This window comes from Amblyomma maculatum, chromosome 9, assembly GCF_055883805.1.
Source record: "Amblyomma maculatum isolate TAMU_Amacu chromosome 9, ASM5588380v1, whole genome shotgun sequence".
NCBI classification, from domain to species: domain Eukaryota; kingdom Metazoa; phylum Arthropoda; class Arachnida; order Ixodida; family Ixodidae; genus Amblyomma; species Amblyomma maculatum.
Window position 1 is genome coordinate 110,377,430 of NC_139352.1, and position 25,148 is coordinate 110,402,577.

Below are 25,148 nucleotides of genomic sequence, written 5' to 3' on the forward strand. Positions count from 1 at the left end.
CTATAGTACCTACAGGGCTACTTAGCGTTCTACTCCACCGCAATGGTGCATTGGTTACGGATTAGGGCGCTCGACTACTCTCACCATGGGTGCGAGATCGAATCCCGGCAAAACGGGCACCTTACCTTTCGAAGGCGTCTGCCTGCTGTGAGCGGTTAGCGCAGGTGAGAGGACCCAAAGTGGTCGAAATTTCCGGATACCTCTACTAGGCCTTCTCTCAAGGGCGGAGTCGCTTTGGGACGCTAAACTAAAAAAAAAAAAGAAATAAACCAAACCTATTTTCCATTCTCTATGTTTTAATCTTTAAAAGTATTAACCTCTGTTTTAGAAACGCCGTAGCGAGTACTGGTTCTGTGAGTGTGCGGGCGGGGTTCGCCTGCCAAGGATCTCCAACTGGTAAAAATGCTGCACTAATTGATAACTTTTCTGCAATTCTCCCTCCAACCTTTGAAAAGCTCGCCATTATCAGAAAGCAGCACATTGCCGCAACAAAAAACAAACGGCGGTGAAATCCAATTCAGCTACGCAATCTGAAGACGAACAAACAAACGCGCAATTTCCAAAAATATGTGCTTATCTCATTTCGTACGTCACATCGTGTGGCTTCACGTGCATTGCTTTGGTCCATGTGCTGCGCATGAATATATGTATGTGACATGGCACCTACAAGTTCTAGCAATACAAATACTGCGGTGACATACGATTTCTGCTTCTGAAGAATGAAAACTAGTCTACTCCTTAAACATGTAGGCACCAAAAAGCTTATTTTCTCGAAATAATTCAAAATAGAGAAGAAAAGACTGAAAGGTTGACTGTAATTCAGCCAAGGTTGCCACTAATAATTTGTGTGGAGCCGAAAGAAGTCTAAATGGTGACATAGGGATCGGAGAGAGGGACGCAAGGCTACGCGTGAACACCAATGAATATATAAAAGGCCGAGGAACTTTTTATTGGGTCTGACGCGTACTAGAAAATGAGCGCATGCGCGTAATGGGCAAAGATAACAATGATAACAGGTCATCTTCAGAGCGCTGCCAGAAGATGAGCGAATCTGGAAAAGGGCATAGTTCGACGACAATATTTCAAAAGGGGTACAAATAATTGGTTCGTGTAATGTCTGGCTCGGTAATAACGTCCACCGCCGAATCGTGGACCCCCTCGTATTCAGAGAGAGAGAGAGATCTCCTATCTCCGTGGCTGGAATCGGCGGCCCCAGTCTCAGTTTTGCTTGATCGGCCTCAGCAAGGGGCTCATAATAGTTTTTTCGTTTCACAATTTTGATGGCTCCAGGATATCAGCATGGCTTTTCCTGAGCGGACCACCCTATGACCTTTCTCAGAGCGGAGCGAATGTAGGTTACGCATTTGTTGATGAAGTAAGGTAAAAAACTATTAAAATAGTGAGGCACAAAAGAACATCACTAAGTGGCGAATATTAGTCCAGGTACAATGTAAAAGGAAGCCGGGTTAATCTGAAGGGAAGAATACATTTTGGACTCGGCCACACCTTCCTTCAAATTTGCTATGAATCGCAAGCGATGATATATGGACGCAGTTTGATAATTATGCTTAACTAGGTATGTAGTTTAATTCCTGTACTATGCCAGCTACTTGCACGACACCACCTACACAATACCGCGAAAGTAGAATGCCGCGAAAGTAAAACTGCGCCCGTCCTGTTCGTCTTTAATTTAATTTAATTTATTTCATCCTTTAGGGCCCGAGGGCATTACATAAGGAGGGGCTACAGTTGGGGTAAATACAATCTTGATAAAGGCAGCCACAGTTAACACAAACACTACAAATTGTAAAAGGCAGGAAAAATAAAATAAACAAAGAGCATCAAGGTATCCGTGGGATCATGCAGAAAAGCAACAAATGCACATGCGGCGGCAAGTAAAGTTGAAAGGCAATGAATGATTGATGGTAACACAGATGAAATCCTTACACATCTTGGAAATGACTAGCGAGTTTTGTGCGAAACGATTTGCGATCGTCGCATGTAACTATGTCGTTAGGTAGGGCATTCGAGAGAGTAATCGCGTTGGGGAAAAAAGAACTGTTCATAGATGAAGTTCCGCTCCTGATACCTGCTATGGGGAGGCTGTGGCTTAGGCGATTGGATGTTCTGAGCGGTGGTTGCAGCAAAGGGTGTCTGGAAGCAGGGTGGTAAAAGAAGCTGTGCAGTAGGCAAAGACGGGAGATGATACGGCGCGACTTTAAAGTGGGCAGGGAAATAGAGCGTTTAAGTGCAGTAATGCTGATTTATTTGGAGTATTCAGAAGTGATGAAGCGGGTTGCACGATTTTGGATGGCTTCGAGTTCGGCGGCGAGGTAGGCTTGAGATGGGTGCCAGATTGATGATGCAAATTGTAGTTTGGGACGAACGAAAGTTTGATAAGCCAGTTTTTTCACTTCCGGGGATGCTGATTTGAGGTTTCGCCGTAAATAACCTAGAACATGTGAGGCATCAGAGCATATTGTTTGGACGTGATTGACCCAAGATAACGAAGGTGAAAGATGTAATCCAAGGTACTTGTAGAATGATGTTTCGGCAACCAGGGTAGCGTTGATGGTGTATGAATGCTGAATGACTGTTCGTTTGCGAGAGAACGACAAGAGTTGGCATTTGTCCAGGTTCAAAGGCATGAGCCAAGTGTCACACCATGTGGCTATTGAATCAATGTCTTTTTGTAGTAGGTGACTATCGGTGAGGTGACGAATGGGACTGTAAATGACACAGTCGTCCGAAAATAGTCTTAGTTTATTGTCTATAATAGCTGGGAGATCATTGATGTAAATGAGGAAGAGTAGCGGGGATAAGCCGGCGCCCTGGGGGACACCTGATGTAACGTCAGAAAGGGATGAGCGGTAGCCATTGCTTGATGTGAATTGTCTGCGTCCAAGAAGAAACTGATTGATCCAGGTTATTATGTTATCAGGGATACCTAGTTGTTTGTGTAAAATTTAGCGCTGTTATTACTTTTTTTAACACAATGTCACACCAACTAACGAAGCAAAAGGTACAGTAAATCAGAAGACACTAATAACTGGCGACCAATCAAGCATTCAGAAAACACGTATTTCAAGGGCTGACCTCCCGTCAGACGATCTGATTTTGTGGTGCTGTGGCAGCTGCGTACAATATGACCGCTGATGATAAGGGTAGTCATAAATGATAATGAGATTAGAAAGGCTAGAAAAGCAACAAATCAATGCAAAACATCATTACCGTTTGACGCGGCTCGTTTAAGACGCTATCTGAAGTGTATAACAGGAGCAAATTAACAAAGCATAATATCCTGAACAGTTAGATTGAACGTCACGGTACGCAAGCGAATCCAGGCTAAGCGCCTTTGGCTTCATTATTCGAAACCACTCACTCTTCTTCAGCAGTTCAAAAGAGGCGCGGTGTTTCCTTCTTTTAGGGGTGGGCAGGAGCCCTTTTGTTCAAAAAATTAAACATCACACTACCTAAACCGTTATTAAGTGTAGCCAGTGTCAAAACCGGCAAGACAAAGGAAACGCCGACAAGGATTCCAGAGTCGCACTTGTGTCTTCGTTTTCGGTGACACGAATTAGCTCCTGAATCAGACGAGCAATTTCACGCTTTCTTTCATCGCCAAAGAGAGAACAGGAAAATTTTTGTCTCCTCAAAGTCTGCCTTTGTTCTTGTGTCGTGTTGTATTCTGTGCCGTGTTCGCCTTTTTGTTCTCTCTTACCATGAATTAGTTCTTCTATATGTCGTTGATGATTATCTAAAAGGACAATTTTTTGATGTTCAGATTTTATTAAGGCGAAAGCCTTTTTTGCTTATGCTGTCGTGGATTTTGTGTCCAGCTTTTGCAGCGGCTCTGATCAGCCGAGGCGTGATGACGTTAGAGGTCTCGACCAATCACAGAGCACCAGTACAGTAACGCAAACGCGTGGCTTATATGGCCATATGTCAATCAATGATCCTTACTAATCAATGGCTAATTATTTGACCAATAATCAATTACTAATTCATGACAATTTAAGTAATTAAATATATACGTGAATAATGAATATGTAATTATTCAAAAGTTATTATTATTTCACTGTATAATTACTAATTACTTATTGCCTATTTTATTAATTACCTCATTGTACCCAGTTGCGTAGCAGAATGCGGCACTTAGGCTTTCGCCTTTTACTACTTTAGTCGCTAAATCCCTCTTATTATTAGGATCGCTAGTAGAATAAAAACACTTCCGATTGAGTCAATAATAAATTAGCCCATTTTGTCATTTTTCTCATCTGCACCTTTTCAGTCAAAACTGGTTTGCAAATCTCAGTTTTGCTTATTTTAGAAATTGGCGTCATATGAAGCAGTTGTACGAAGAGTGCAATGTTTCTTAGTCAGTTTCAGGTATCCACGTTTGAAATAAAAATCCACCTAAACTACACACTTAGTGAAGCCATGTCAGGCTTATGTAAAAATTAAGACATCCATTGTGCGTTATTTCATGTCATATATTTGGCTGCCTTTATGGTCTGTTACACTGCTTGTCAGCTTTCAGTGCATTTTGGGAGCAAACATTGAGGTACAGGGGTAGACAAACGTTTTAAAGCCACACAGTCAGCTTCCGAGCATTATATATATATATATATATATATATATATATATATATATAGTCAGGCAGCTATGACGCTCCCAAATCTCAAAATATCTGTGAAGGGCAGAAGAAGCATTATTCTAAACTCTGAGTTAATCGATAGCTTTAATGGGATGTCAAGTGCCAGAAAGGCCAACAAGAAGCAGAACCCGTGGCCAGGGAACATTTGACTACTCCTATATATAGCGCGTTTTGCAATTAATGTTTCAGCTTTAAATTCGCGTCCTTAAATATGGAAACTGAACATGAAGGATTTGTTCTCCTTTCCGAAATATACTGCCTCGTTTCATATACCGGCACAGTTACAAGTGACGAGAGCGAATCTTCGAAAACAACCACACGTGTTCATCCTTCTTTAATATATAATGAGCTATTGTAGAAGATTGCACGTAATACTGTAACTATGCACGAATTTGCCCGAATCCCTGGATAAAAAGTCACTACTCTGTCATATTACTAGGCTTTCAGCAGGTTTATTTCTTTTCAGCGATATCCTTCTATGCTCTAAAGTGGTGAAGCGCAAAGCGAATCATAGTTTTATTTTGTCAGACAGGCTCGTTCAGATACTTCTATGCCAGCTTCCGGTTTGCTTGGATTAAAGCTTTGTGTTCTCCGCAGTTTTTTCACTCTCACTCCATGAATACTAGGTAAGAGAAGAAAAGCTTGGACCTTGCGCACCGCTGAAATCAGCGGCAACCGTACTCCGCCCCCTCAAGTTCCAGATGGTTGATTTTTTCACAAGCCACTGAGCTGTATTCTTTTCTTGGGGCGTTATTGATCCAAACGCACAAAAGAAGCGCGTCGCAAAGAAGCCATCACTTTAATTCATTTCAAAAGCTATAGCGAGGACGGCTGTTTTATTCTTTGGGCACTGCACTCGCAAGACTGAATTCTGTCGGAGGGTGTGAGAGGAAACAACATTGTTATTTACCTTTCCAGGCGCAAAAAAAACTTGAACGTTGTTACAACCGGGGGAACCTTTAATACCATCCGTCAGGTGTTCTTTGATGTCCTTTCACACTCAAAATACTATAAATGCCGGCGCACCGCACAGAGTGGCTTTTTCTCGTGTATAACTTTCTTGAGTTTCCGCCTTATACTCTTTCTAAAGTAAAGAAAGTCGTTCGAGGTTTAGCTACCCCTGAGGCAGGTAGTACAAAATTTCTCTTTACACAAAAAATGGAAATAAAAAGAAAAAATAGCACGCCCCTGTTGTTGTTTTTTTTTGACAACTTTCATGGCATGGCAGAAGTTTAAGGAGAGTTTTTCGATTGCACTGTCACTGATTTCGATATCTTTCCAGTTAATTCTTAATATTGCTGTTTCCATGAAAACTAAAGATACTCGCCTATACTGCGCTTCAAGCTGTGGGTTTTCACCACAATAAGCAAGGCAAGTTTTGCTGCTAACCTACTCCAGGAATATTATTTGAGGCGGCAAAACTTGTCCTCATCAACAGCTACCAGTCTCTAATACAAAATCATGCATGCATGATTAAAATTACAAAAAAAATAGAGTAACAACTCAAATTGGCAGCGTTGAACATTGGAGTTCTTCAATGCATAAAACAGGGTGCAGCGATTGCCAGTTATTCACCTTTAGTTACCTTTGCGAGCTTTGGAAATCAGTTTGTTATTGAAATTGGATATATTGTCAATGCTAGCCATTCTGCTTAGCTCAGTTGGTAGCGCGACTGCCCGGAAAGGCGATGGTGCCGGGTTCGATCCCCGGTCAGGACGAATTTTTCTTTAACTACGAAGTTTCTGAAAAAGCTGTATAGCTTTCCTTTGTAGCCGTATGGCTGCGCTTGGGTGGATGACTCTGAGTAATTACTCCCTTATTAGCCTAGAAAATCCTGTGCAAGGCCAGTGTTAGCTGCGACGACACTGACAGGCTTATAACAACGTATAATACGCTTAATGAAGCGGAAATTAACTTTCCCTAGCCATAAGTATTTGAACGCTGTATTTATTGATTTATCGAAAATGCATTACAGTACTACGGCGGAGCAATAAGTAAGGCGGACACATGTAGGCCAAAAGCAAAGATAAGTTCTGGCTATAGCAAAATACAGAAATATACAAAGACGAAAATAGATGTCCATGAACAAAATAAAAGACGCCAACATGACATATTGTATTTAGCTTGCGTACAAAGTTTCTACAGCATTTCGAAACGACGCGAAATAAATTCGTAGCCAATTGTATCGGGAAGACTATTCCATAGTGCAACAGCTCGTGGGACTGCAGATGAATTGAATGAAGACTTTTGGCAAAAAGGCCTGCTATTATATGCGTGATTGAGCATCGAGAAGAAAGGAGCATAATCTTGGGATGTGAACATATTTTTGGAAGAGATATAAAAGGGCAAATTACCGAGGAAATTTCAGAAGCTGAAGTGAAAGGCCCCTCTAATTTATGTAGTTTTAGAGTTTCGTTAGGAATTGCCCGATTAGAAACCAGCACCTTTATTCTGTGTATATTCCAATTGATAAGACAATTATATTTGATACAGTGAGCATGCGCGGGGGAAGCAAATTCTAGCTGCGTGCGCGCAAAGGACAAATTGGAAAGACCACGTAAGAAGGGCGAATACTTCTGCAAATTACAGCAGAAGTAAGCTGATGTCAATGATGATTTGCTACAAATGGTGAAATATGCAAGGACCACGAAAAGGTGGGTGTAAAAAGAACACCCAGATGTTTTGAAGATGATGCCCGAGATAGAAAACAGTAAGCTGACAAATAAATAAAGTTCGACAAAGTTTTTTGCAGCTGAATGCCGTATTCTTGCACTTCTTAACGTTAAGAACCATTTCCCAGTCTAGGCGCCCGTTAAAGAAAATCCTGTAGGCATGTTTAGACATATTTCTTCAACAGATTTTCGGTGCGACGGTATTTAGGCTTCTCTGGTCAAACTCATCAAGTGGCACAAAAAAGGTAAAGCTGCTTCAAAATTTCAATACAGAAAGAGTATCCGCTCTTTTTTTTAATAAATTTTTGATTTGTACATTTTATATGCTGTGATCAACAATGTTGAAGGAAAAGTACACAACTGTAAAAAGGAGTTTGATAATGCTCTCACAAATTAAAGAATTACTTTTGTTTCGACGCGATCATCGGGCGTGTGCATATTTAGGCGCAAATTATTCATCGGAATTTTTCTATTCCAGTACTCTCACACGCAAGACTCCAACAAGGCCAAACACAATACATTCTCCGCTCACCTTTGACATCTGTTTTACACGTTTTTTTTTCTTTTAGCGAAAATTATTATTTTGCAAGTTGTGCGCCTCAATACAAATGATGTTCATCTCAATCAACCCAAGTTCCCAAGAAAAGACATTGCATACTACGCTAACAACCACTCCATTAATTTGCGAGAGGTAACGACAAAGCCAAGTACCATGGTTTTGCCTTGTATACTTAGCATTGACAGACTTTAAAATATTACACATTCATTTTAATTAACAGAGTTACAGGAAAACATTCAGAGTTTATCGTCATTTTAGGAAGCATTTGTTGGGATTGAAGGGCGAAAAAGTTACAAATAACGTTAAAAGAGTGCTCATCAGATCTAGCAATAGGATCCTACAGCATTTTCTCTCTGGTTAGCTACAGCTAAACAGAGAGAAAAAAGTATTACCATGTGATGTATCACATGGGAATATTTTTTTTTAAATTGTGTGTTCGAAATATGAAATACGTCAGAAGATGGAGTGGGGGCTGATTGAAGAGAAGTTTTCCTTGTTGTTTTCACTTAGTTTCGTGAACAAGGTGATGAATTTCTGAACCACTTCATTGAATAGACAGGAATATTAAAATTCTATCCAAACATTATCTGAAAGCCAATAAAATTGCCAAAATGCTTCAGTCAAGAAATTTTCTTTTTGTAATTACCCTTTTGATCATGATGTGCTTCTTTTTTGAAGAAATAAATAATAAGGAGACTTTAAATGATGTATTGTAAGCACGCTTGAATAGGGCGATTCGTGTAGGGTTAAGCGCCTAATCACAGTCACCTGTCGACTATTTGTCTTCGCGGATGGCAGTGTTCACAACTACGAAAATTACATTGCGCGAGTAAACAAAACATGACATGTTTTATGCTTCTCAATCTCAATTGTAAAATTCCAGATGCTGCAAGTGAAGGTGAGCGGCCCCTAATTTTCGTGTACATTGGAGTATTTTAGCCAGCAAACATATTGTTAAGGAAAAGTACACCGCAGTAAAGGCTAGTTAGCTGTTAGATGCACACACCACCAGAACGAACCAAGCTTAGCTTTAGCGTCGTCTTCTTCACTACACCACACCAGCAGGTCGTCGTCGTCTCGATACTGCCCTCCGTAACATTATTCCCCACGCGAGAGAAGGAGCGTCCCGGTGTGTTGAACACAGAAGAACTTGAATGATACGGTTTCAGACGGACAACATACACGAGTTCTGGATGAGGGGTTGTGGAAGAATACTTGGCCTGTAGAGGTGCCATCTCATAGGTCACATTGGTGACGGGCCTACGTACCGAGGCAGACGTTTCTCGCACATCCCCACACTGCGGGCTTGGATGCAAGGAAGTACGAGGGAATCAGGAGGGTAGTGAACGTCATGGTGATGAAGGCAATAACGGAGCTTTTGAGAGCTCTGAGATGCGCCAAGCCGGTCTCGATCAATGTGGCGGGCGGCATCAGCGCGGGTGATGGCATCCGAAGTGTAACTGTAGGAAGAATCGTCAAGAGGCAGCAAGGTGTCGAAAAGGAGTAAAGCGTCATGGCCGAAAAGTAGATAAAAGGGAGAGTATCCAGCGGTATTATGGCGTGAGGAGTTATAGGCGAACATGAAGTAAGTTAAGGACACGTTCCAGTCACGATGGTGATCGGACACATATATAGACAGCATGTCGGTCAGTGTGCGATTAAGGCTCAGAAAGACCGTTCGCTTGCAGATGGTAGGCCGTGGTGAATTACTGACGAGTAACGCATGAACGGAGGTCAGGAACCAATTGAGAAAGAAAACAATCACCACACTTTGTGAGCAGTTGACGTGAAGCGCCGTGAATCAAGAAGATATCATACAGAAGAAGGTCTCCAACGTCGGATGCTCAGCTGGTGGGGATAGCCCTGGTTAGAGCATATCGGGTGGAATAATTAGTCGCCACAGCAATCCATTTGTTTCCAAAAGTCGATGTCGGAAAGGGCCCAAGAAGATCGAGGCGTACGCGAGAAAACGGCTCAGTCGGCACTGGAATAGGTTGCAGGGGCCCACTAGGTTGAAGCGAGGGTGTCTTACGGCGCTGACACAGCTCACAAGCGGCGACGTAGCGACGGACTGAGCGGTAAAGACCAGGCCACTGTAAAAATATGTAAGAGATTCCCTCTGACAAATAAAAATCAACGCTCTTAATACCACGTTCATGGTATTGTATTGACTGTAGTATGAAGGAAGATCCTCCTGTTAGGTAAGACATACTTTCTTCTGCGACCTCTATAAACCGAGGTGACAGTATATTGAGGCGAAAGCTTTTAATGGTTCATGCTTGCGGTCGTGTCCATCCGTGGGCTGGAATCTACACGCTGTGACCTCTCCTCCGCGCAGCGGCGTAACCTCCTCCCCTCATTAGAGCCAGTTGGGGCGCAGCTGTGCTTAGCAACCATGATGTCACACAGTACCGGTAGAACGATCGCGCGTGCGTCGGCGGTGGCAGCTGCACCTCCGCTTCTACGGTTGATTGAGTGAGACGCATGGCTCCGAAGCGGCCCAGTGATTCTGCCCCAAGTGATTCGGGGAAGCGGCAGCGGACGCCGGATTGCAAAACACCGAAAGCCAAAAGGACAAGGAGCGGAAGTTGTGCGCGAAATCTGTCATCTTCCGCGAGATTGTATGAGACTAATTCTTGTCTAGCGTTCCGGCCACCTGCAATGTTGTCTAGCGTTCCTGCCATCTGCAAGGGCCGCCACGTGACAGGAGCAATGGTGTACCGTCTAAACGACGGTGCAAGAATACTAAGGTGTTGACACTGCGCTCGCGGGAGCATCAAGATTATGCTCGGCCTCGGCGAGGTGCGCTTCGCAGTTCGGCTGCAAGCCGACAGATGGCGCCGATACGTATTGTCGAAAATACTGGAACCATATAATCTGGCTAGGTAAAAAGAATCAAAGAAAACAGGACCGGATTCAAGCTAACGAGGGAAATTGTTTAAAGGGAGACAACACAGTGAACTACATTGCATCAGTTACAGCCGAGTCATTTAAGAACGACGATAGGGTAACCTCCGCAAATCGGGAATCAACACAAGATAGCAGAATACAAAGCAGCTTAGAACTGACCAATCTAAACTGGAAAAAGGCAGAAGCAAGTGTTTCCAAAAGCACAACTACCGGAATAAATGGAATTCCGATCAAGCTGATTAATAAACTTGGTCCAAGAAATAAGGAAACGTTGTTAAAAGCTTTGGAAACAGTCATAATGAATAAGCAAATTCCGGACAGCTGGCGGCAGAGTAAAATGAATTTTATTTGTAAAGAAAAAGGAGAAAGGATGCACATAAAATCCTAGGCCGATTACCATAACATCTCTTATATACAGATTGGCCATGCAGGCGGTGAAATTAAAGGTGAAGGCATGGGTAGAAATTAACAAGATACTCGGAGAACTTCACAACGGATTTAGAAATGGTAGGCGCTTAGACGATAGCCTGTTCGTGCTTACCCAATGCATCGAAGTATCTAGAGTGGATAATAGACCTTTGTATTTGGCCTTCCTGGACATAAATTGGGCGTACGACAACGTAAACACAGAACTCCTGTGGAAAATATTAAAAGAAGAAGGTACCGGTTATGAGATAACAGAGTTACTAAAGGAAATATAGCGGGATAACAAAGTAGAAATTAATTGGGAAGGGATAAGAAGTGCGGAAGCTGTCAAGGTATGCGAAGGATTAAGACAAGGTTGTCCTCTATGACCGCTACTATTCATGCTTTATATGATAAAACTGGAACGGAGGTTACAAGAAAGTAACCTAGGTTTTAACCTGTCATATAGATTAGGTGGAAAGGCGGCAGAGCAGCGCCTCCCCGGTTTGATGTACCCAGACGATATTGTGCTGCTAGTTGAGAGTCTAGAAGAATTGCTAACTTTGCTAACTCTAGTTAAATATTGCGGAGACAAAGGGGACGCTCTAGGCCTCAGCTTTAGCGCAATTAAGTCGGGTCTGATGATTTTCAACGCCTCAACTGATCTGGGTCTTAAAATACAAAGCCATGAAATACCCATAGTAGCAGAATATAAATATCTCGGAGTTTGGTTAAACGAAGGATTGGCATACATTGGAAAGCATAAGCAATCACTTAAGGCCAAAGGGCGAAGAAAAGCCGGAACAATGAAGCATAGGGCATTGTGGGGATACAACAGGTATGAGGTTTTGAGGGGTATTTGGAAAGGAATTATGGTGCCCGGACTTACTTTCAGAAAAGCGGTTTGTGCCTAAAATCGGAGGTACGGTCGACATTAGAAATTAATCAGAGAGCCGTCGGATGATTAGCACTAGGTGCCCACGGCAAAACTACAAATGAGGCAGTACAGGGAGATATGGGTTGGGCATCTTTCGAAGGACGGGAAGCTCAGTGTAAAATATTATATGAGGAACGCCTGAGGAAATTGGACAGTAACAGACGGACAGCTAAGGTATTTAAATACCTGTACCTAACAAGCGTTGACTCACAATGGAGGAAAAGAACTAGGAAACTAACTAAGTAAGTATGCTGGCCACAGGGACGAAGAAATAAAGAACGTTAAGCAACAGGTGAAGAACACAGAATGTAAAAATTGGACAAATTCGATGGAAAACAAACAGAGTGTGGAATTATACCGAAAGTGGAAAAGACAAATCAGGAAGGAAGCTTTCTTTGATAACTCAAAAGGCAGGGCCCTACTTTTTGAAGCTAGATCAGGGTGCCTTAGAACACGCAGCTACAAAAAGAAATTTAACAATGAAGATGACGCATGTGCTGTATGTGGTAACTCCAGTGAAACAATTCCCCATATTATATTCGAAAGTAATGGTATCCATCGGGAAGTCGCTGCAGGCGCAGTCACTCTATCTGAATCTCTGGGGTTTGGACATACCAGTGGCCGGGTGAATAAACCGGCAATGGAAGCTAGCAAAATACGACTGGAAGATTGAGGACTTCAAAGCAGAAATGTGACATAATGTTAGTAATGTAAAAACAAAAATTCAATAAATTGAATGATAGTATAGTTAACCAATCTAAAACAATAATTAAGATATAGGGAGAAAAATGAGCATGATAGCTCCTGCTACCACCCCGTTTCAAAGGGGACGCTCCTATATTCCATCCATGCATCCATCCATTCATCGTTCCCCGAAAACTGCAGCAACGGAAGTGCCGGGTGCGTGACTCAAAAATAAAACACAACCTTACGTTTCGTTGCAGCATGAAGCGCAGTACGAGAACTGAAATTAAATATTAATGAAATAGTTTTATGGATTACAATTACTTACTGTAAACAGCGTAATACATCGGTGGCGTCCGTCGCGCCATCTTTGCGACATTGAGTGTGTTAACGTGAAAAATCGCCGCGGCGTAAATCCGGTAAAAAGAATTTATAGCATGTTAAAAGGCGATTGTTGCTGAAAGCTGTCTCTGAACGGAACCTAAAGGTAACATACACTCACTGAAGACAGGAATTGATTACGGTGAAAGTAGTTTTATAGTGTGCGCGTTGTCATACCGTCAAATCCTGGCTGCGTTCGCGGCTGGTTTTGTTGCTTCTCAGAACAAAAAAACATTGCATTATGCAACTTAAAGGGGAACATACCCCAGAAACTATAGTCGTAATTTAATTGAATGTTGTGAGTTTAAAAAAAAAGAAAAAATTGCTTTTACAGGATTCGAACACATGGCTTACACTCAGGTACGTGGTGTGAATTCATTGCGCCACAGAACGTTTTTCCCTTCTGACGTGGTATATATTACACCTGGTTATGTACAGAAAGGGTTACGTACGCAGACTATTTACAATGCACTCAGCCGTTGCTGAGTGCACTGTAAATAACACCAGTGTATGAGAGCGAAGACTCCCCCCCCCCTTCTCCCCCTTTTTCCGCTTGAAAGAAAACAAACACTTCTTAATCACTATTCACAGCGACATACAACGTGAAGCGCTGCATCCTTCGCTGTGCACTGCAGCCTGCATCATCACGCACATCCTTCTCTTCGTGTCCAAGCAATGTTTAATCGTAGGAATATGCCTGCATTACTGCCATATAAATAATACACAGTATTATGTCACCAATTGCCCAATTCTGCTCAAGCTGCAGCCTGCTTATCTCAGTAGGCCTCCTAATATTATCTGCCGAAATAAATTTTGCCCTCCCTTCTTGTAGGTTTGGATTATCTTGAAATCCGCTCCGTTGCCATAACTGAAAAAGAGATTATAATGCAAATTATATGCCTTTTTGGAAACAATAATACAGGGCTGTATTGATTTTTTAGGTTTACTTAATGTTTGCAAATATTTAGACGTCATTGTTAGGAGAGCCTTATCTGTATACATTAGCCTTCAGGTGATACGGTGCACCACCAGATACGCATTGCTGATACTTTTCTGGAGAAGGCATATTTCGGAAGCAGTATGCTTGAAGGAACTAAGGTATCCCACAGTATATTTTAGGAAATCAACTCTGAGAAAACTGCAATCTTTTTATGCGAAATAAAACGTTCTCAATAACATTTATGTCACATGGATTAACTTATACATAGATATCTTTCAAACTACCATCGTTTAGATAGCATCACAGAATAAAATAGTCCTTAAGCGTAATAGAATTAGCTACCCGCAGAAAGCACACCCGAATTTCTCTGTTTCGTAAACTTTTATGTTATAATCCTAAGCTTAGATCCCGATGGTTTAAACCACCATCCTTCATTTCTCATCGCTGTTATAAGCAACAAAAATTCGCAGTGCCCGGTTGCAATACAGCAACATGTGCACAATTAATTTTTTCAGAACCTGTAAACAATAAAATTCCTTACCTGTATTATTAACTAGCACCATTGATTCAATTCAAGTTAAAGACGTCTATAAAACGGCAATTGACCTTATGTGTTGGTATTTATTAACTAACATATTACGGCATTTTTGTTCACCACTTCATATCGAAGTTCATTATTTCTTTTATGTTCTAAGAAAATTATTAAGCCTAATTGTTTTACATCGGTTGTTTTGTATTACTGTATAAATTATGCTTCGCGCACATTCTATTGTTGTTGATTACCCGTACACTGTTCCCAGACATTAAAATAAATAAATGTAGCTAAGCTGTCTTGCTCGCCTTCATGTTGATAAGAAACATTCGTTTAGTTCTATCCAAGACTAGTATAGCTATTGGCCGCAAAACGCGCGAGCAGATATAATGCGCAGAAACAAAATAGTGAGATATAAAATAAATCGACATGCGTCAAGAAACCACTCCGAGGATGCCTGAAAAAATGCCTGAAAATGATGACGGCTTCACGGCTTCAAAAATGGGCCGAGAAGATTATTCACTAAATGAACGCGAATATTTCTAACAATCTCTCATGCTCTTGCGTGTGAAGTTTTATAGGGCACCTTATCAATCGCTCTGAACACGCCAGGCCTCCGTGGTCTCAGCGCCTGGTCCCAGTTAAAGTGCCCGGATGTAGGATTCTGCTACCCATGAAACGTATGTTCACGCGCAGGAAACAACTGAGAAACGTAGCTGTCATGCAATATACCTTGAAATGTTCAAGAACATCTCGACGACTCGATTTGGTTTCTAACAATGCTAACATTCGGTTACCCTTTATTTAAGGATATGTGTAACGTTCTGTAAAGCAGGATGAGAGAAAGGCAAAAGACGGAATGGAGAATCGAAATACGAAAGGATGCAGTGGACGTGAAAGATGCGAATTTTGCCTGCTGCTTTACACTGGTGCATGGAGATAGAAGAAAGAATGGCGTGATGGAACAATCTCGACAGGGCATACTTGCGCCTATGCTGATGGCCCCAGCTAAATGTGACCAGGTTTTAAAAGACGTGTCCGAGCCGAGTATAGCCTAAAGAATCTTGCTGGGTGGGGTGCGACCTAGTCTCTATTTTAATGTGCAAAAATATTTATTTTTGAATGCTACATATCTTAGTTCGTCTTTGTTGCTTTGGAAAAGAAGGTGTCAATATAGAAGCTGCAGACAATCTGAATAGCATCTGACAGACATACTTCCAACAAGGTAGCTTTTACTAAATCAGTATTATTAGGACTACGCGAGACCTCGCGAAACAATAAAGAAACTTGTAAGCGGCAGCAGTTTCCCTGAGGGCACTAAGGCACCTCTCAGGGACTAAAATCCGCTTATGTCTGAATGGCTTTCCACAATGAAGCTTGGGGTATCAGCTGGGCAAAATAAATGAGCCGACAGCGGTTCGAGTGATACCTTCCCTTCACGTGCAATAAATAAAGTGACGCGCATCGTACCTTTATGCAAGCAAAGCATGTAGCTGTGTTTGAAGACTCGGTAAATTTTGAATTTACGCCTTGGTGCTAAAAACAATCAAAAATTAAGCATAGGTACTTGAGTATTAGGCGGGCTAGTTATGTATAATTGGTTCACAGGAAGGAAAGGTGCCGTATTCGTCACACTTCTTTCTGTGGACGCCCACACCGCGCCGTAAGGGAAGGAAGGTGGGAATGAAATTGGATAGAGAGAAAGAGGTACCGTATTGGCTACGGGGTAACTTGGACAACCTAGGAATCTTTAACGGGCGCTGACATCGCACAGCACACGGACGCCTCTTCGTTTCGCCTCCATTGAAACGCAGCCGCCGGCTGTCGGGATCGAACCCGGGTACTCAGGCACAGTAGTCGGACATATCAACCACTGCACCACCGTGGAGAGGTTGAGTAGGCTAATTAGTTTTTGAGAATATTTCAACTATGCAGGAAAAACAAATGCCGCGAACTATAGGTCAGGCGCTTCACCATAGGTCTGAGTTGGCTTCGCTTGGCTGAGAGAGTCCGCCTTTCTTTAAACGTGGATACATTTACCCGGAAGGCCAGGAATATCAAAGCCCATATGAGGGCGTCAAATCACTACCAGGTAACCACGCTCTTGATCGACACGAAATGAGGGAAGGCCAGGATACCATATGACGATTCCGAATGCTTAACAATGTGAAGGTAAGTTTCAGCTGTACCCCTCTCTTGCCGAATAGTGATTGACGAAGCTAACTGCCGGTGCACGAGAAAGTCCCCGTGCGTTTCCACAAAGCGTAAGCGAGTGTAACACACAGTAAGTGTGTTCTAGAGGGGCGAGAGCTCCTTTTCACAATAGTTTTTTGAGATCCGGAGTTTGCACCGCATCAAAGTTTTGTTGCCTCTAATGTATTTGTGCTTGCTTGGAGATTATCACGCTGTAACTATTGGCAGTGAACGTGCTTTGTTATACCTGCTAGGTGTCTCTTCTTCATATTTACGGTTTAAGAGGTCAACTTCTCAACTACGAATCCTTCCAATGTGCTCTGTAATTTTCATTAGGGCGCCGAGCTGCAAAGGTGCATAGTAATAGGGGGATTGCTAGTAAACAACTAACCGCTCCAGTTGTGTGCGAAATGTCTAGTGGTGTGCCGCCTACTGTAGTTATCAAACTAATGCATGGAGAAAAATATCTGCGTGTAACGTATACTTCTATATAGTTGCACCAAATTTAAGTTTGGCCTCGGCGCAGTTTTAAATTAGCCCCGTTCTGAACACAAGACAGAGAATTTAATCGATGAGTGTAACAGCCAGAACGTTTATTTGCCTCGCAATGACATATTAAACTTAGAAGACTTCTATTTCATCGTCTATGTATCTCCTTCTTTCATTACTCTTGATTAATAAAATTAGCGGTGAAAAGAAGTAGAGCCGCCACCGACAAGCATAGCTGGAATACGCCCATTGATCTCGAAACAAAGAGCAGGCGGTATAAAACAAAGCATGCAGCTTCTCATTTATCGCGTGTGCCAATTGATTGCTCCGTCCAAAGCGGCTCGGAATAACTGTGCGCTACTACGGAGGAGACGTGATTTGTATCAACGACGCACCGAAATCGCTCCCAACTATAAAATCAAGGTAGACCAAGACGGGAAGGAATGCATATCTAAGGCAGCAACAAAGCTGCTCTCGCAAAACCACCAGAGTGTTTTTAGTTATATGCTGTCTTCATTGTAATCGCTACCATTGCCTCTTACAATTCATAACGCGCGAAAGCCTTACACAAATGAACAGGACAGACACAGCGCATGCGACGCAGCACAATTATCATTCAGAATTCTGAAATTTATATGCATTGCATCTGCACCCTTATTGAATGAGTGTGGCCTGCTAAGTAAATGAAAATAAAAAGCCTGTATGTATATTGAAAAGGGCCCAAAATCAGGTTGTTTATTTTTTATCCAAGTGCAGGCTTTCCTGCCACGAAATAACAATATATTGCTTGCCACAGCGCTGGTAGCACGGGTTTTTGGCTCCTGTTGGTCCCATGCACGCACGTGGGGCTGAGGAAACCCTCATAATAACTGCAACGATCCCTGATTGGGAAAACATGGGCAAGCAAGCCTTATTTCGGCTTGCCCCTGTTCCTGCTACCTGGCTCCTATATTGGCTGAGGTGATGTTCAATAGCCTCGGAATGGATCAGCAGTTCATAACAAGTAGCGAAGCGCTGGTAGTGGCATGGGAATATGTCTTCTTAGGACAGGTAGTAACCGCAGATCCAGACCATAAAAGGGAAATAACTAAGAGATATAAGATTAGGAGGGAACGCATTTGGCAATTGTCCTTAGATTGTGACTAGCAGCTTGCCGTTATCGCTCAAGAGGAAGGTATAGAAGAGTTGCATCTTAACTATACTAATCTATGTGGCTGAAACGTGGAGGCTAACAAAAAGGGTTCTACTTAGGTTGTGGACAGCGCAGACGGCTATGGAACGCAAAATGGTAGGTGTAACATTAAGAGATAGGAAACGTGCTGCGTGGGTCAGAGGAATAACTCGATTAATTGAAATTCTAGTGGAAATCAAGAACAAAAATTGGCATGGGCAGGTCATGTGGTGCGTAGAGAGGCCAACCGATGGTAGCTTAGGGTTATAAATTGCATTTCAAGGAAAGGAAAGCTTAGTATGTGCGGCAGAAAAGTTGTGGGCGTATAAGGTTAAGAAGTTTGAAGGGGTAAAATGGATGCAGCTAGAACAGGGCCGGGTTAATATGAGAAGTATGGGAGAGGCTTCCGCCCTGCAGTGGGTATAGTCCGGCTTATGACAATGATGATGCTGATGTTTGAATATGAATGACAGTTCAATATGGGCACGCCCCCGTAAAGCCGAAATGAGGCCACCTTCGCTAAACTGCTTTAGTTCCAACATCGACCGTAATGACAGACAGGCGCGCTCGCATGTCACCCAAAGCGGTCCCTTGTAGGCAATTTCAAGGAATGTGCAACAGCAAGTGTTCAGTTCAAAAACCAGCCCGATTGTGGCTGCCCCCACAAAACCGTTTTATGTCCAACATCGGCATTGGCAGGAATGAAAATTAGCGTTTCGACATGCTAACTGCGTTTGTCTGAATTCTCAAGAATGACTACTGACGCGACGAAAAGGGGCGCAAGTGAAACAGAGGACCACGATGATATTTGCCACCTTGTAGTGATTCGTGGAGAGCAGCAGATCTCTAGGAGACAAGTGGTGCGTGGGTAAAATGTTATTTACTGCGATAATATAAACTCTTTAAAAGTGACAGAAAAAGTAATCGGTATATTTTTGTAATACCTGGGACAGCAGAACACTTAGAGAACGCCGTGGGCCTGAAGTTTGTAGTCTTATCTGTGTAAATTGACAGCGAAAGCGTTTTGAAGAAGAGTTCTGGGTGCACCTGTGGCTAATATTTTGCTCTATTTTTGCTATTTGCAAGTTCAGAACTGGCTGTTTAATTACTGGAAACGTTTTGGCTATGAATTATATTAGAATATATAGTGCGCTGTTATGAATCTAAGCAATATTTACAAATGTTGCTTTGCTATCACCATGCTCCCTTGCTGTCAGCTGCCTTCTTCAAATACAATCTTCTCACCATGATATTCGCTGGTCCGAAAATGCCTTGTATAATCTGTCGCTCAATTACTAAGCTAGATATTATGCCGGCATATAAATTTTCTTGGATAACCTTGTATCCAAAACAGTTGATTCTCAGCATTTTCTTCCGAATAGTACATGAAAAACATATGTTGAAGCGAATTTGGACTAAATAAGTGAATTCAGTCGTAACCGCCAGGCGGCTTCGTTCACCTACTGTGACATACTTTGCTGGTTTCGAAGAAATATTGGTGTTAAAACATATTGTTACGAGGTGAATTAAGCCTTCAAACAGGACGAGGTCACGCCAGATGTGGGAAGTAAGGTATTGGTCCCCTTCAGCAAAGCACTTCTATTTCTTTTATCACGCACACCTCTGTCCTTCCACTACGTGGTCTTCATTTCTCCGTGACAATTTCCCCCTGCGCAGCCAAAGCTCGCCATGCGAGTTATGCTGTCTCCCGAGAGTGGCATGGCATCAGGCGAGCGACGTGCGATAGTTCAGTTTTCGCTGAACGGCGACCAGTTGAGGTACAGCGTGAAACTTCATAGGTGATGTCTCTAATACTGGCTACGATCAGATAAGGGCCATCATAGTGGGTTAGTAGCTTTTGGTGCAAGCCGCGGCGCCAGACTGGGCGCAAAGCCAAGCCATATCGCCCAGAGCGTAGGTAACATACCGGCGGCAGCCATCGTAGCGGTCCTTGAAAAGCTCTTGTGACGCAATCGATCGCAAGCGGGCAATCTGACGAGCGTCTTCAGCCAAGGACAGTATCTCGGTGACATCAAGGTTTTAATTGTGTAGAAAACGGCATGATTGTGTCGACGGTGTAGCGTGGTGGACAAGCGTACAAGAGGTAGAATGGACTGCATCCGGTAGTTTCATCAGTTGCAGTATTGAAAGCGCATGTGATGAAAGGCGGTATGGTGTCCCAGTTCTTATGCTCTGAGTCTACGTAAAATGCAAGCATATTAGTCAGTGTCCTGTTGGTTCGTTTACTCAAACCGTTTGTCTGTTCGGGATATGGTGATGAGTGCCTGTAGGTGACTGTGCATAGACGTAGCAGCTCCTGAACGATATTGGCAGTAAATTGGCGGCCTCGGTCACTGAACACTACTTGTGGAGGTCCAAGCCGCAATAGATCCGAGTTAAAAAAAAAACAGTGATACGTGATGCGCGGTAGTCGACAGTAGATCAGCTGTTTCAGAATAGGAAGTAAGGCAGTCTGGACTTATCATAATGAACCAATTGCCATTTTGAGATTTGAGAAAAGGTCCAAGCAGATCAATTCCAACTTGCTCGAACGGACGGCTGGGAGGCTCTACAGGGTGAAGTAAGCCAGGTGGAACGGAGGTAGGGCGTTTATGACGTTGAAACTGCATGCAGCTGGGCACGTATTGTTCTGTCATGGAACGCATTCTCGGCCAGTAAAACCGCTCTTGAGCTCGATGGAGTGTGTGAGTCGACTTGAGGTGTCCGGAAGCGGGGTCTTCCTGTATCGCGTGTAAAATAGAGGAGAACAGAGCCTTTGGAACAAGAGGCAGGTATTGTGGGCCTACTGGAGAGTAGTTCGTTTTCTACAAGAGACAGTCGCGGATACAGAAACGGCCTTTAGCTCCCTGGTTACGTGCGGTGGCAAACAGAGGATAGAGAGAGAGATCTTCACGTTTCTCACTCTTAAAAACCTCAACTTCTAGAAAGCATGGGACGATGACGGAAATATAGTTGTCGAAATTGTCGCTGTCCCACTTTTTTGATGGCAGCGGCATTCGCGAGAGATATTCAGCATCGGCGTGTCTGTGCCAGTTCTTACAGACAACATTGAAGTTATACTCCTGTAGACGGAGGGCCCAGCGCGCGAGGTGACCACATGGATCTGGAAGATTGACAATTAGGCCAGCACAGGGAGTGATGTTAGGCCACAATCGTGAATGGATGCCCATACAAGTACGACTGGAGCCTCTGCAAAGCGAAGATCCCAGCAAGGCATTCTTGTTCTGTGACGGTATAGTTGCGCTCTGGCTTGCTGAAGGAGCGGCTCGCATATGCAATAACATGCTCCTGATCATCTCTGCGCTGAACCATAACAGCGCCGATGCCAGCACCACTAGCATCGGTGTCAACTTCTGTTGGTGCGGAGGAGTCGAAATGCCAGAAAACAGGATGTGAGGTCAGCAGAAACTTCAGCTGTCGGAATGAGGCATCGCACTCGGCAGTCCTTTCAAACGAAGCTCCTTTGTGAAGAAGGCACGTCAGCGCGTAGACGATGTCCGTAAAGCGGTGAATAAAACTCCGAAAATAGGAACATAACCCCCGAAAACGTCGGACCGCTTTGACTGTCCGTGCTGCTTGAAATGACTCAACAGCTGCCGTTTTTTGAAGGTCTGGTCTCACGCCCTGCTCATGAACGAGATGGAGGAGCACGAACGCTTGACGCTCGACAAAGCGACACTTAGAATTGAGGACTAGTCCTGGGTTATGTAAATATTCTAATAGGCGCGCTAAGCGGTCGTTATGCTCGTCAAACGTGTAAGCCAATATGACGACGTCATCAAGATAGCATAGACATATGTCCTATTTCATGCCGTGCGGTATTGTGTCCATAAATCTCTCAAACGTCGCAGGTGCATTGCAAAGCTCAAATGACATCACATTAAATTCAAACAGTCCATCCGGAGTTACAAATGCCGTTGTTTTCTTGTCTACCGGATGCACTGGTATTTTCCAGTAACATGATCGCAGATCTATGCAGGAAAAATAAGAAGCGCCAGATAGGCAGTCTATGGCGTCGCCCTTGCGGCGCAAATGGTATGCACCCTTTTTGGCAATGGCATTTAAACGGTTGTAGTCCGCGCTAATTCGCCACGTGCTGTCTTTCTTACGGACAAGAATCATGGGAGCAACCCAAGGACTAGACGACTCTTGGATGACATTCTTCTCAAGCATCCCTGTGACTTGCTCGTAAATTACTTTGTTTTCTGACGGCGACACGCGATAAGGCTTCTGACGAATCGGGCGAGAGGAACCAGTATAGATAATATAGTGGGTACGGGACTTGGGAGTAGAGGGTGGTCCACGGGGCTGGCAGAAGTCGAAGACAGCTGAGTACTGCAGAAGAATGTCTGCAAGTAATTGGCGTTTAGTGGTGCTCAGCGTTTTGCTGATGACGCCAAGAACTGTACGTTCAGCACTGGATGCTGGAATGGGATCAGCCGTGGCAACCGTGACCGAACGCACAGCTGGAGGTGCATCGAGTGCATATAAAGCAAGTTTCAAGCCTCTTGGTCAGATGACGGGTTGATACGATGAAATAACGGTCCACAACCACGCGCTCCCGTTAACTACAGATACCAAACAGTATGGCACTATAACATTACACTTTAAGTAGGTCGAATGCACTGGTTCTACAAGCGCTTCAAACATTTCACCTTTACCAAGGGTAGCGGCGAACACCGGAACACACACTACAGCCCACAGTGACACGATAGTATCATGAAATACACAAAATACCATTCTTGTATCACATTCACTTCCCATAAGGCTGGGCACATTTATATGCTAAAAATAAATCTCGCCACTTACGTAGTCGACCGTGCTCCGCAGAGTTTCAAAAAGTCTATACCTAAAATAAAGTCATGGGTAGAACTATGGATAACGACTTATTCCGCTTGATTAGCGGTTCGACCGAATTCAACTTCAAGATTACACTCCGAAATAACGCAACGGCTCGCCACTCACGCCACAAAAAGTTGAGGTTTCATCACATTTGAACATCACTTTGCGTCCCAGCAGGCATTTACACCTCTTACTAATCACTGAGTCAGTGGCAACGGTATCAACGATAGCTAATGTAGACACACCATTAACGACCACACAAACTTTGTTCCCAAAAGCATTGCGACAGGAAAAGGATTATATCAGAACACAGCGAAGTCCCAACAGCCTCACCTCCATAGTTTTATGGACGAGGTGACGGAGACCGCCGCATTGGAAGCACGGGAGGAGGAGTGACACTCCGATCAGACGCCGGGGACGAATTACGAAGGGTTGTGTGCCGAAGTTCTGTTGAAGGAGATTAGTACCCAGTTAAGGTAGATGCACCCTGGTGAGTCGGTTGCTCTGGTAACAATGGCGGCCGGTATCGACAAGGTCAACAGCAGTGGCAGAATCTTGCGATATTGCCTGGATTTCCGCAGTGGAAGCAAACAATAGGTGTGCGATCAACGGTTGCATCGTATTCTTCATCGGAGCGATGAACAATGCGTGTCTGGTAGCGTTGATCGGTGCTGAGATCCGTTGAAAAGGCATCACGCCTTGCTTTCTGGTCGTGAAAGGGTGGTGGCCGCTCATAGTAGCGTTGTTCGTGGTGAGATCTCGGAGCGTTGTGTGGTCTAGAATAATTAGACGTGCGGTGCACACTAAAGTTCGCTGCATTAATGAGAGAACTCTCTCCCGATCGCTGCATACATGTGGACGTGTGATCATAAGGGAGTGCCTCGGAGTCGGCTAATTCTTCTCGAACTCTACGGCGGATAGTTGACGCGGTATCAGTGGCTTCAGAAGTTGTTTCAATGGCAGCAACTGTTGTCACTGTGTACAAGCGATCAAACTTTGGTGTTATTTGGCGCATCTTCAAGTTCTCAAGTGTTCGGCAATGACGTACGAGATCGGTCACTGTATTCAGGCTTTGCTTAATGATAAGAAGCGTGTAGATATTCTCAGGGATGCCCTTGAGCAAATCTATCTGCTCTATTCTTTTTGGACTTATCCTAAAGGATACAGAAATGGCCAATACAAATATATTTATATTACAAATGTGCGTTGGCAAGATGATAACTTATATTGAGAAGAAAACCTCTCATCTAGATGGTACCGTCCCTCGTATTTAAGATAGCCAATGGACCATCATAGGTATGTTTAACGAAGTCTCTTCGGATATACTTTGCAGCACTAGCAGACTAGGAGTTGTCGTTAAAATGAAAGCACCAATTGCATGTCTTCTAAAACTTCTCCCATATCAGAAAATGAAAGGGTCCGAATTAAAATATACAAATGCTTGCTGAATGTGAAGAAAAAGGCCCCAAACGTCACAAATATGTGCTAATTGTTTTAAAACGTAAAAACATGGTTTGTTCTCAATGACTCACAGCCGCGTACAGGAAAGCAAATGAGTTCACATTATCCCATCCTTTAGGTGCCGCCTTTAGATGTACATAAGAGGCCCAAATAACAGAAAAACATGCGACATCATTCAGCCCTTCATAAAACATGAAAGCATTAATCATCTCCATTTTACCCGCGATCATTGATGCAAAACACCCAAAGGCTATACCGGATCAGCATTGCGAGATGACGCAAGAATATAGAGGA